Below are 13,303 nucleotides of genomic sequence, written 5' to 3'. Positions count from 1 at the left end.
TTCACACTGACTACCCATGACATTAAGGCAGCATTTGACTATGTGTGCCATCAAGCAGCCTGGAGAAAACTGAAGTCAATGGGAATCGGCCGGGGAAATCTCCCTGCTGGTTAGAGTTAAAAATCACACAATCAGGTTATAGTCCAACAGGTTCAATTAGAAGCCTGTTGGACTATAACTTGGTGTTGTGTGATTTTTAACTTTGTACACCCCAGTCCAACACCGGCATCTCCAAATGCTAGTTAGAATCATACTTGGCACAGAGGAAGATAGTCGTGGTTGTTGGAGGTCAGTCATCTCAGCTCCAGGATATCTCTGCAGGAGTTCCTCAGGGTAGTGTCCTAGGCCCAACTATCTTCAGCTGCTTCATCAATGACCTTCCCTCTATCAGAAGGTCAGAATTGTTCACCGATTGATTCATGACTCCTCAGAAACCGAATCAATCCATATTCAAATGCACCGAGACCTGGTCACTATCCAGGTTTGGGCTGACAAGTGGCTAGTCACATTTGTGCTACACAAGTGCGAGAAAATGACAGCCTCCAACAAGAGAGAACCTATGCATCACCCCTTGACATTCAATATTATTACCATCACTGAAGTCTATCTACCTCCTAAAAGGGTCAAAAGTATGGTGCTTGGAAAGCACAGCCGGTCAGGCAGCATCTGAAGAGCAGGAGAATCAATGTTTTGAGCATAAACTCTTCATCAGGTGAAGAGCTTTCCTGATGAAGAGCTTATAGTTGAAACGTCAATTCCCCTGCTCCTCGGATGCTGTCTGACCGACTGCCCTTTTCTAGCACCACAGTCTCGACTCTGATCTCCAGCATCTGCAGTCCTCACATTCTCCCACCACCTAAAAGGCACAAGTCATGGTTGAGATAGGTTATGGAGTCTGTTTGAACAATACAAGGAGCTCGTTGAAACAGTCTGTTTGCTTGGCATCACATCCATCATTCATTCCCTCTCCCTGGACAGTAGCGGCAGTGTGTACCACCTACAAATGCAAAGCAGAAACTCACCAAAGTGCCTTCAACAACATCTTCCAAACCTGTGACCTCTACAATCTAGAAAGACAAACATGCATGGGAGAACCCAAGCTTCCCTTCAAGCCTGACTTGGAATAACATTGCCATTCCTTCCCTGTGACTGAATTTAAATCCAGGAACTCCTTTCCTTCTTATCGGCATCTACACCAGGTGGACTGCAGCCACTCAAAAAGGCAGCTCATCATCACATTGTCCAGGATAACCAGGATCAGGCAAAAAGTGTTGGTCCAGCCAGCGAGGCCCATATCCCATGGAAATGTAAAGGCCAAAACCTGTCGCACAGCTGATTAGTGACACCACTCGAATGTCTGCCAAACATTACAGCCCACAATAAATTCATAAGAAATTGTTGTGTCCATGCATCACTTTGAGCCAGCAGTTTGTGATTTCCATCTTGCCTCCACAGACTTGAGCATAAAAATCTGAAAGTCTGGTACAAACTCAGGGAATGCTGCTTGATTGGCGATGCAGTGTTTCTCACTTGAAGTTAAACCAGGTCCCAAGTACCCTTTTAGGTGAATGGAATAGATTTTGTGGCATCATTTTGGGAAAAAGAACAGAGGTCTTCTCCCTGGTGTCCTGGTCAATATTTGTCCCTCAGTCAATGGCACAGAAAAAAACTTTATATGATATGGCAATTTTTGGGAGCTTCCTTTGATCAAATTCTTTCCTAAATTCAAACAGCACTCTTCAAAAAGTGCTTAGTTGGCTGTGGCACTTTGGAGATATATCAAGCTTATAAAAGGTGATATATAAATGCAAGTTCTTTCATTCAAGCCTGAGAAGCAAAGACTTCAATATCTCCTATGTTAGTAGAAAAGGTTACAGATCCAGTCAGCATTCTCTTCTCATGCTGTGTCAATGTTGGCTTCCCTTTGGTATTCTTGCGAATTGTCCTGATAAGTGTCAGCCAAAAAGCTTTGAAAAAATGTGCCCTTTTTCAGCAAGACTCAAGTTACACATCCTTAGAGCATTTCACAGTGCTTCCTGGTGAAACAATTAATTGCTCTGTAGGCAAATACAACAGCCAATCTGCACATAGTATGATCCCACCCAAAGCAAATGACATTAATGACCAGCTGAACTGCTTCCACTGTGTGATAGATCTTGGTCTGAAAAGGTCTTGCATTTATAGTGTGGTTTCCACATTAACTGGAAAGGCCAGCATTTGTGGCAGATCCCTAGTTGCCTTTGAGTGGCTTGCCAGACCATTTCAGAAGGCAGCTGAAAATGTGTTGCTGAAAAAGCGCAGCAGGTCAGGGCTTATGCCCGAAACGTCGATTCTCCTGTTCCTTGGATGCTGCCTGACCTGCTGCGTTTTTCCAGCAATACATTTTCAGTTCTGATCTCCAGCATCTGCAGTCCTCACTTTCTCCATTTCAGAAGGCAGTTTGGAGTCACATGCAAGCGAGACTGGGTAAGGATGGCAGATTTCTTTCCCTGAAGGACATTACTGAACCAAAAGGGTTTTCACAACAATGACAGCTTGATAGTGACCATCCCATAGTAGTTTTCAATTCTAGATTTTAGTAATTGAAGTTAAATGCTCTGGGAGGTTTCAACCAATATCCTCAGTCTTCGGATTACAAGACCAGTGATGTTACCAGTAGGCCACTACCTCTCCCAGTCAGGTTTGAAACTCAGTGGTGTTTGCTCCATGTTCTACAATGCAGAATTGAAATGGTATAGAAGGAGGCCATTCAGCCCATCATGTTAGTACTGGGTATCTGAATATTTATTGCCAATATTCTGCCTTTTCCACATAACCCTGCACAAAATGTAAGTAGAACTAACGATCCAATGCTCTCTTGAATACCTCATCGGAACCACACCTCAGGGCACTGTATTTCCTGGTTCATATTCCACAAATACTCGCTGAGTGAAAAAACAAGCTTTGTCTCACCTTACAGTTGCTTCTTTTGCAAAATACCTGAAAACCATAGCCTCTGATTCTCAAAATGCTCGTAAGTGCAAACAGCTTTTCTCTATACACTCTCTCTAGAAACCTGCACCGATGCTCAGTAGCAGCAGTGTGCGTAATCTATAAGATGCACTGCAGACATTCACCAAAGATCCTCAGGCAGTACCTTCTAACCCCGCGACCACTTCCATCCAGTAGAACAAGGGTAGCAGATACATGGGGAACACTATCTCCTGCAAGTTCCCCTCCAAGTCACTCACCATCCTGACTTGGAAATATATCGCCATTCCTCCACTGTCACTGGGTCAAAATCCTGGAATCCCCTCCCTAAGGAGGGTGGGTCAACCCACAGCACATGGACTGCAGCGGTTCAAGAAGGCAGCTCACCCCCACCTTCTCAAGGGGCAACTAGGGGCAGGCAATAAATACCAGAGATGTCCACATCCCCACCAGTGAACTACACAAATGAAATCTCTGAATATGCTTCATGGGTTCAGTAAGCCCATCAACTTCATTCATACTCTTAATAAATCAAACATTCATGCAATTTTTAGAAATAAAATATTACAATATATAACAACTTTTAAGGAATCTCTTCTCTACACTTTGCAATGAAGCTGTTTAAAACATGTAATATTTGTCCAGAGCAGATGGGAATCTGAACCCAGACCTTCTCGTATAAGAGACAGGGACATTACAACTGCTCCCCAAGATTCAGGAATCTATTCTATACCATCTCAGCAATGTACTGCAGGTGGCAGAATAGCCTAATCAAAACACATTCACACTGGCACCGCAGTTAAACCATTCACATTAGCACACATCAGCCCCAACCCTCTTCAGATGATAGCTATGAGAGCAGAAAGGTGCTGAGAATACACAACCGTTCTGGCAGCATCCGTGGCAAGATGGAGAGAGATACAGAATTCACATCCAACAGTGCAGTTCTGAAAGTGCTGTCATATGTGACTTGCTAAGCACTTTTTTATTTTCATTTCCAGCACCTGCAAGATTTTACATTAAGTCTCTACAGCAAGAACCTTTCAAAATAGAAAGAGTCTTAACACAAATGACTCATGCCCCGTTAAGTATCTATTTAAAAAAAAAATAAAGTTGCAGCTATCAATTTAAGTTCTCATTGACAAACAGCACTCTTCTTGGAATGTGGGGAGTTCGGGAGAAGTGTTTGGTTGCTGAATGAAATAAAATATTTTCCTGTTGGAGTTTAGAATGCCCAAACACTGCTGTAAAATAGAACCCTCCTCCTCCTTAGGTATACTCAAATCATATATGTTAAGCAGCTTGCTGTCCAGATTAAAATAGACATAATTAAAACCTACCTGTAAAAGGTAACTTTTTAAAAAAATTCTTAATACTTGCATTGAATTACAGCTTATTCCCCATTGTTATCAGTGAAGAGACCTCTCCAATATTAGAGTTGATCTTTCTCTGCATCTTTTCTGTAGCCGTGACACTATATTCTGTATTCTAATCTATTACCTTGAAACTTATGTAAGGTGTGATTTGTCTGGATAGCACAGAAAACAATATTTTCCACTGTATCTCAGTACATGTGACAATAATCATATAAAATAATTAAACAAAATAAGACATTCACAGAGGATTTAGCCAAGAACAGCAGAGAAGAGACATCTGACATTTGATTGTTATCTTGTTAATAACTTTTCATCAAAATAAATCGTGAAATTTCTCAGAAACTGATAATGTTTTCAATAAAAAGCCCCCGGGGAAACCAGGAGCATCAAATCTCCGGACTGAGATTACTTTAAAATCTTGTTTTGTTATCTGTGTCTATACACACAATCTGCTGCAATCAGTGATAAGCAGGTTTAAACAAGAGAGGAGGGGAAGAGGGGGATACAATAATAATCAAGACAGGTCAGAAATACAAAAGCAACGTAAAAAGGCAAGCATGCTCCCCCTCCCATTCAGTGGACAACTTTTCAGTTACCTGTCTGGAAGCAGAGCCGATGGAGAGAAAGCAAGCAACATTCAGATCTCTCTCCCCAACACTTTGTCTCACATTTTTACTGAAGTCTTGCTCGCTGGCTGTGCACCCATTTAATACGAGGGAGGGCGCTTTCTCCCCTCCTGTTGTGTTCGTACATCCCATCCCCATTGACTGAACGGGAAAGGAGAGGAGGGGGAAGTTGAGAAAATATGCCTCCTGCTCACAACCATATTAGGAAGACGGCGAAAAAAAAAATCATGGAATATCTGGGAGGTTCAGTCGTGGTGAGTCATTGGTCGGACGCTGGGTCCTGGTGCCTCCCTCTCATCCCTCGACAGATAGACTTTAAACATCTGGATCAGAGCGTATGTCTCAGACCAGTCTCCTCCCATCCTCTCCATCCCATCCTATCAGCATAGCCTTCTATTCCTGTCTCCCCACAATGGCTTTCCCCATTAAATAAATTCATCTCCAACCACTTTCTGTGATAGGGATTCCCAACAATCTCTATCTAGGCAAAACTAGTTTCTCCTGAATTCCCCAATGGATTAATTAGTGACTGATATCCCCTGGAAAAGTAACTGAACCATCTTTTCCTCAGCTAACCTGTTAAAGACTCACAGAATTTTCATTATATTTAATTAGATCACCCCAAAATCTTCACTTTTTGGTCAACTGCACAGTGATTAGATTAGATTACATTACAGTGTGGAAACAGGCCCTTCGGCCCAACATGTCCACACCGACCCGCCGAAGCACAACCCACCCATACCCCTACATTTACCCCTTACCTAACACTACGGGCAATTTAGCATGGCCAATTCACCTGACCTGCACATCTTTGGACTGTGGGAGGAAACCGGAGCACCCGGAGGAAACCCACGCAGACACGGGGAGAATGTGCAAACTCCACACAGTCAGTCGCCTGAGGCGGGAATTGAACCCGGGTCTCTGGCGCTGTGAGGCAGCAGTGCTAACCACTGTGCCACCGTGCCGCCCGTGAGTGTATTCCTCATTCAGTCAGATATACCGAGATCAAGGTTAGATCATGCTTCTGAAATTGTTGGTGATGTCAGTGAATCAGGGTTTAGCCATTATGGTAAGGTAATATTTGATTTGATTTGATTTATTATTGTCACATGTCCCTAAGTACAATGAAAAATGCTGCTTTGTGTGCCATATAAGCAGAACATAACATACAAAGACAAAAATCAGAGTCAAGACTAGAGTGGTGCTGGAAAAGCGCAGCAGGTCAGGCAGCATCCCAGGAGCAGGAAAATTATTGTTTCAGGCAAAAGCCCTTCATCAGGAATGAGCTGGGAACCTTGGGGTTGGAGAGATAAATGGGGGCAGGGTGGGGCTGGGGAGCAGGTAGCTGAGAGTACCCACCTCCGCCTATAAAAATCAGATTGATTGACAGAGTGAGGGATACAAAGTTACAGCTGCCGGCGTCTTATTAACACAGTACCTGATCCCCATCGTATTTAAATGGGCTGCTGCCTCTGCTCATAACTTCTCTCCAATTTATTTAACAAACTTGCAGGAGTTTGATTGAAGAGCTAGCAGAGAGGGTTGATAAGGGTAATGCAGGGACGTGGTGTGCACAGATTTCCAAAAGGCTAGAAATTATAATTTGGAACTATTTGACCAGAAGAAATAGAAACAGCAGTATGCCATTCAGCCCCTTGAACCTACTCCATGATTCAATACGATCATGGCTGATCTGATATTCCTCATGTCCACTTTCTTGCCCTTTACGATAACTCACGATTATCTATCTATGTATTATCTATTCTCAGTCTTAAATATATACAAGGGATCTGCTCCCACAGCTCTCTGTGGCAGAGAATTCCAAAGACTCACAATCCTCTGAGAGACGAAATTCCTCCTTATCTCAGTCTTAAATTGACACCCCTTTATTCTGAGACTATGCCCACTGGTCCTGGACTCTCCCATGAGGTGAAATATCATAGAGTCACAGAGATGTACAGCATGGAAACAGACCCTTCGTACCAACTCATCCATGATGACCAGATATCCCAACCCAATCTAGTCCCACCTGCCAGCACCTGGCCCATATCCCTCCAAACCCTTCCTATTCATATACTCATCCAGATACCTTTTAAATGATGCAATTGTACCAGCCTCCAGCACTTCCTCTGGTAGCTCGTTCCATACACATACCACCCTCTGCATAAAACAATTGCCCCTTAGGTCCCTTTTATATCTTTCCCCTCTCACCCTAAACCTGTGCCCTCTAGTTCTGGACTCCCCTACTCCAGGGAAAAGACTTTGTCTCTTTATCCTATCCATGTCCCTTATGATTTTATAAACCTCTACGAGGTTACCCCTCAGCCTCTGACGCTCCAGGGAAAACATCTCCAGCCTATTCAGCGTCTCCCTAAAGCTCAAATTCTCCAACCCTGGCAACATCCTTGTAAATCTTTTTTGTACTCTCTCAAGTTTCACAACATCCTTCAGAGAGGAAAGAGACCAGAATTGCACACAATACTCCAAAAGTGGCTGAACCAATGTCCTGTGCAGCCACAACATGACCTCCCAACTCCTATATTCAATACTCTGACCAATAAAGCAAAGCATACCAAATGCCTTCTTCACTATCCTATCTCCCTGCAACTCCACTTTCAAGGAGCTATGTACCTGCACTCCAAAGTCTCTTTGTTCAGCAACACTCCCAGGACCTTACCATTAAGTGTATAAGTCCTGCTAAGATTTGCTTTCCCAAGTGCAGCACCTCACATTTATCGAAATTAAACTCCATCTGCCACGCCACAGCCCACTGGCCCATCTGATCAAGATTCTGTTGTAATCTGAGGTAACCTTCTTCACTGTCCACTACACCTCCAATTTTGGTGTCATCTGCCAACTTACTAACTATACCTCTGTGTTCATATCCAAATCATTTACATAAATGATAAAAAGTAGAGGGCCCAGCACCGATCCTTGTGGCACTCCACTGGTCACAGTCCTCCAGTCTGAAAACAACCCTCCACCACCACCCTCTGTCTTCTACCTTTGAAGCAGTTCTGTATCCAAATGGCTAGGTCTCCCTGTATTCCATGAATCTAACCTTGCTAACCAGTTCCCATGGGAACCTTATCAAACACATTACTGAAGTCCATATAGATCACATCTACCGCTCTGCCCTCATCAATCCTCTTTGTTACTTTTTCAAAAAATTCAGTCAAGTTTGTGAGACTTGATTTCCCACGCACTAAGCCACGTTGACTATCCCTAATCAGTCCTTGCCTTTCCAGATACATGTAAATCCTGTCCCTCAGGATTCCCTCCAACAACTTGCCCACCACTGACATATGGCTCACCGGTTTATAGTTCCCTGGCTTGTCCTTACCACCTTTCTTAAGCAGTGGCACCACGTTTGCCAACCTCCAGCCTTCCAGCACCTCACCTGTGACTATTGATGACACAAATATCTCATCAAGGAGCCCAGAAATCACTTCTCTAGCTTCCCACAGAGTTGTTGGGTACACCTGATCAGGTCCTGGGGATTTATCCACCTTTATGCATTTCAAGACATCCTCCTTTGTATTATGGACATTTTTGAAGATGTCACCATCTATTTCCCCACATTCTGTATCTTCTATGTCCTTTTTCACAGTAAACACTGATACAAAATACTCGTTTAGTATCTCCCTGATTTCCTACAGCTTCACACAAAGGCTGCCTTGCTGATCTTTGAGGGGCCCTATTCTCTCCCTAGTTACCTTTTGTCCTTAATGTATTTGTAAAAACTCTTTGGATTCTCCTTAACCCTATTTGCCAAAGCTATCTCATGTCCCCTTTTTGTTCTGCTGATTTCCCTCTTAAGTATACTCCTACAGCCTTTATACTCTTCTAAGGATTCACTCAATCTCTCCTGTCTACACCTGACATATGCTTCCTTCTTTTTCTTAACCAAACCCTCAGTTTCTCTCATCATCCAGCATTCCATACACCTACCAGCCTTTCCTTTTACCCTAACAGGAATATACCATCTCTGGACTCTCGTTATCTCATTTCTGAAGGCTTCCCATTTTCTGGCTGTCCCTTTACCTGCGAACATCTGCACCCAATCAGCTTTTGAAAGTTTTTGCCTAATATCATCAAAATTAGCCTTCCTCCAATTTAGAACTTCAACTGTTAGATCTGGTCTCTCCTTTTCCATCGCTATTTTGAAACGAATAGAATTATGGTCGCTGGCCCCAAAGTGCTCCCCCAGTGACATCTCAGTCACCTGCCCTGCCTTATTTCCCAAGAGTAGGTCAGGTTTTTCACCTCTCAGCATTTATCCTGTCAAGCCGCTTATGAATCCTGTGATTCAATGAGATCACTGCTCATTCTTCTCCACTCCTGTGAGTAGATCATCCCAACCTGTTTAACCTTTGCTCATAAGACAATCCCTCAATTCCAGGGATTATCCTTGTCAGCTAAATGGGGAATCAACCTATGGACAAAATTAATAGTCACACAGACAAAAGAAGATGAACGAAAGAAAGCCTGCACAGATTTGTTATGGGAAAACAAATACTTAACTAAATGGAAGGATTATTTTTGAAGAGCTAACAGCAGCGCAGTGATGCAGTGTGCATGGATTTCTAAAAGGCATTTAATACAGTGAGGTTTAACAGACTGTGAGAAAATTACAGCTTATGTAACAAAAGAGACTGTAGCAATGTGGATACAAAATTGATTGAGCAATGGGAAACAAAGTAATAGTTAATCGATGTTTTTCAGGCTGGAGTGGAGTTCCGTAAACATGAGAGTTGGAGACTTCTTTATTTTCCTCAACCAGTTCAGTATCAGGCCATTGGTGTATAATGCACAATTTCAACATTTGTGGATGTTTGAGAAAATTGTAAACTATGAGAAGGATAGTGTCAAATCAGTAAAGTGATGGAAGGTTGCTATCAAACAGCACTTGCTCAGCAATAACCTGCTCAGTGACACCCAGTTTGAGTTCTGCTAGTACCACTCAGTTCCTGACATCATTACAGCCTTGATTGAAACATAGACAAAGGAGCTGAGTTCCAGAGGGGAGGTGAGAGTGACAACCCTTAATATCAAGGCCACTTTTGATGGAGTGTGGCATCAAGGAGTCCCAGCTAAACTGGAGTCATTCAGAATCAAGGGGCAAAATCTCCACTGGTTGAAGCCACACCTGGTATATAGGAAGCTGGTTGTGGTTGGAGGTCAGTCATCTCAGGTCCAGGTCATCTCTGCAGGGGTTCCTCAGGACAGTGTCCTAATTCCAACCATTTCCAGCTGCTTCATCAATGACCATCCCTCCATCATGAGATTAGAAATAGGGATGTTCACCGACGATTGCACAATGTTCAGCGCCATTCACGAATCCTCAGATACTGAAACAGTCAAATGCAACAAAACCTGGACAATATCCAGGCTTGGGCTGACAAGTGGTAAGTAACATTCATGCCACACAAATACCAGGCAAATGATCATCTCCAATAAGAGACAATTTAATCACCACCCTTTGATATTCGATGGTGTTACCATCGCTGAATGCCCCACTATCAACATTTCTTGGGTTTTCCATTAACCAGAAACTCAACTGCACTCATTGCATAAACATATTGGCTGCAAGAGCAGGTCAGAGGCCTGGAATTCCTGGCAAGCAACTTACCTCCTGACTTCCCAATGCCTGTCCACCATCTACATGGTACAAGTCAGGAGTGTGAGGAATACACTTGCCTTGATGGGTGTAGCACCAACAACAATAGAAAATTGACACCAGTCAGGATAAAGCAACCTGCTTGATTGGCACCACATCCACCACCAACACTCAGTAGCAGCAGTGCGTACTATCTTTTAGATGCACTGCAGAAATTCACCAAAGATCCTTAGACAATACCTTCCAAACCCACAAACACTTCCACAAAGAACAACAAGGGCTGCGAATACATGGGAATACCTGCAAGTTCTCCTCCAAATCATTCACCATCCTGACATAGAAATACAGCACCATTCCTTCACTGTCGCTGGGCTAAAATCCTGGAACTCTCTTTCTTTAAGGGCATTAAGGATTTAGCTACAGCACATAGACTGCAGGGGAACAAGAAGACAGCTCACCCCTACCTTCTCAAGGGCAACTAGGGACAGGCAATAAATGCTGGGCTGTGAGTGACACCCAAGTCCAATGAATGAATATTTAAAAAATTTCAAAAGCACACAGAGAAGTTGGTGGAGTGAACAGCCTATTCAGCCTCTCCCTGTAACTCAAACCCTCCAACTCTGGCGACATCCTTGTAAACTTTTACTGAACTATCTTAAGTTTCACAACATCTTTCCTACAGCAGGGAGACAATGATGGAACAGTCCCTATTCACCTGGGCAACAACAACAGAGACTTAAAAACTCAACAACATCTTGGGCAGAAGCTGCTTTTCTGCTTCTCGTTTTGTACGCCAGCAGCAAAAGCAAACTATTCTGGCTGAAGCTTCTGGTGTGAGAGTGTAAGCTGCTTGTAGATTTCCTTAGGAGGGTGATATTCAATGATGGAGCTTCAGGGACTGATTAAGAGCTTCCCAGTGAAATAACGAAGGTGCTTTTTTTTTCTTCTTTTTTTTCTTTTTTTTTGACAAACACTGCCCTTCACATCAAAGGGCAGTGTTGTGTGATCAAAACAGTGAGGGGGAGGGTAGGGACTAAATCAAAATAGAGTTGGAGAGAGAAATGATGCACTCCACTCCCTGCGGCGCCCACCTCTCCCTGAACAACTCCAGGGTGTTGGTCGACACCGCGTGCTCCTTCTCCAAGGACACCCGGGCTCTAACGTAACCGCGGAAGAGGGGCAGGCAGTCGGCCCTAATGACCCCCTCCACGGCCCGCTGCCTGGACCTGTTAATGGCCAGTTTGGCCAGGCCCAGGAGCAGACCCACGAGGAGGTCTTCAGAACGAAGGTGCTTTTATCTCCTGTTGATTTACTAGTGTTAACCATGACTGATTCTGGCTGATTGTTAACTGTCGAGAGTGTCGTGCTGGAAAGGCACAGCAAATCAGGCAGCGTCCGAGGAGCAGGAGAATCGACATTTCGCATCAGAAACAAGCTCATTCCTGATGAAGGGCTTATGTCCAAAACTTCAATGTTTCTGCTCCTCGGATGCGGCCTGACCTGCTGTGCTTTTCCAGCGCCACACTCTCAACTTTGATCTCCAGCATCTGCAGTCCTCACTTTCTCCCGATTGTTGACTGTGCAATGTTGGTGAGACCGGTTTGACATTTCAGGTTGTATTACTTGGGGCTCTAATAGTGGCATGTTGTCATCCATTCAATCAGTTCACTGTCAGTCTTCAAGGCTAAAAGACTTTAGTTTTGCTGATTTGGAGATGCCAGTGCTGGACTGGGGTGTGCAAAGTTAAAAATCACACAACACCAGGTTATAGTCAACAGGTTTAACTGGAAGCACACTAGCTTTCGGAGCGACGCTCCTTCATCAGGTGATTGTGGAGGGCTCGATCGTAACACAGAATTTATAGCAAAAATTTACAGTGTGATGTAACTGAATTATACATTGAAGAATTGATTGTCTGTTAAGCCTTTCATCTGTTAGAATACAGTGATAGTTTCACTTCTTTCATGTGTAAATCACAAAACCCATAGGGAGGGCCTCAACCGGGACCTTGGGTTCATGTCACATTACAGGTGATCACCATTGCAGTACACACACACACACACAGATATTCCTACACACACACACTCTCACATACACACGGACACAGGTACACACAGACGCGCACACAGACACCCACACACACCCTTATAGACACACAGACTCCCACACATGCACCCCCTCACAGACTTAAGACACTCTGCACTCACTACACACACACACACACACTTTCTCACACTCACAACCCCCACCCCAGACAGACACACACACAGACAGACAAAGACCCACATGCACACATATATTTTGTGTGGTGAATTTTTTTGGTACTTTCAGAGTTACATTGCACTTTGCTCAAAAACCACATACATTCATGTAAAACTCTGAGCTCAAAAACTGCATGAATTTATGTAAAACTCTGTTATCTCACTTCTTAGATTGGAATCAATCTAAACATCAGGTCATAGACAGAGAACAGGGGGCCAACACCTTCAACACATTGTCTAGCTATCACCATTGTTAACAGCTAACCCGAGAATGCAACTTTAAAAAAAGGGTTTTGTGATTTACACATGAAAGAAGTGAAACTATCACTGTATTCTAACAGATGAAAGGCTTAACAGACTATCAATTCTTCAATGTATAATTCAGTTACATCGCACTGCAATTTTTTGCTATAAATTCTGTGTTACGATTGAGCCCTCCACAATCACCTG

General features: G+C 43.5%; 1 protein-coding gene across 1 annotated transcript in view; it reads right to left on the bottom strand.

Moving 5' to 3' along the window:
- LOC122550942 (transforming growth factor beta activator LRRC32) overlaps nucleotides 1-5,097 on the bottom strand; it is a 35,961-nt gene extending 30,864 nt beyond the window's left edge. Inside the window, exon 1 of the mRNA XM_043692451.2 lies at nucleotides 4,943-5,097. The gene's annotated coding sequence lies outside the window, so the exon portion shown is untranslated. The remainder of the gene's footprint in view (nucleotides 1-4,942) is intronic.
- Between the last annotated feature and the right edge of the window lie 8,206 nt (nucleotides 5,098-13,303).

The sequence above is a fragment of the Chiloscyllium plagiosum genome, unplaced genomic scaffold (genome assembly GCF_037043375.1).
Source record: "Chiloscyllium plagiosum isolate Xiang-an unplaced genomic scaffold, Cpla_swu_hap1 HiC_scaffold_6, whole genome shotgun sequence".
Taxonomy (NCBI): Eukaryota; Metazoa; Chordata; class Chondrichthyes; order Orectolobiformes; family Hemiscylliidae; genus Chiloscyllium; species Chiloscyllium plagiosum.
The sequence above is the reverse complement of the archived record's forward strand: the minus strand, read 5'-3'. Positions and strand labels throughout refer to the sequence as shown.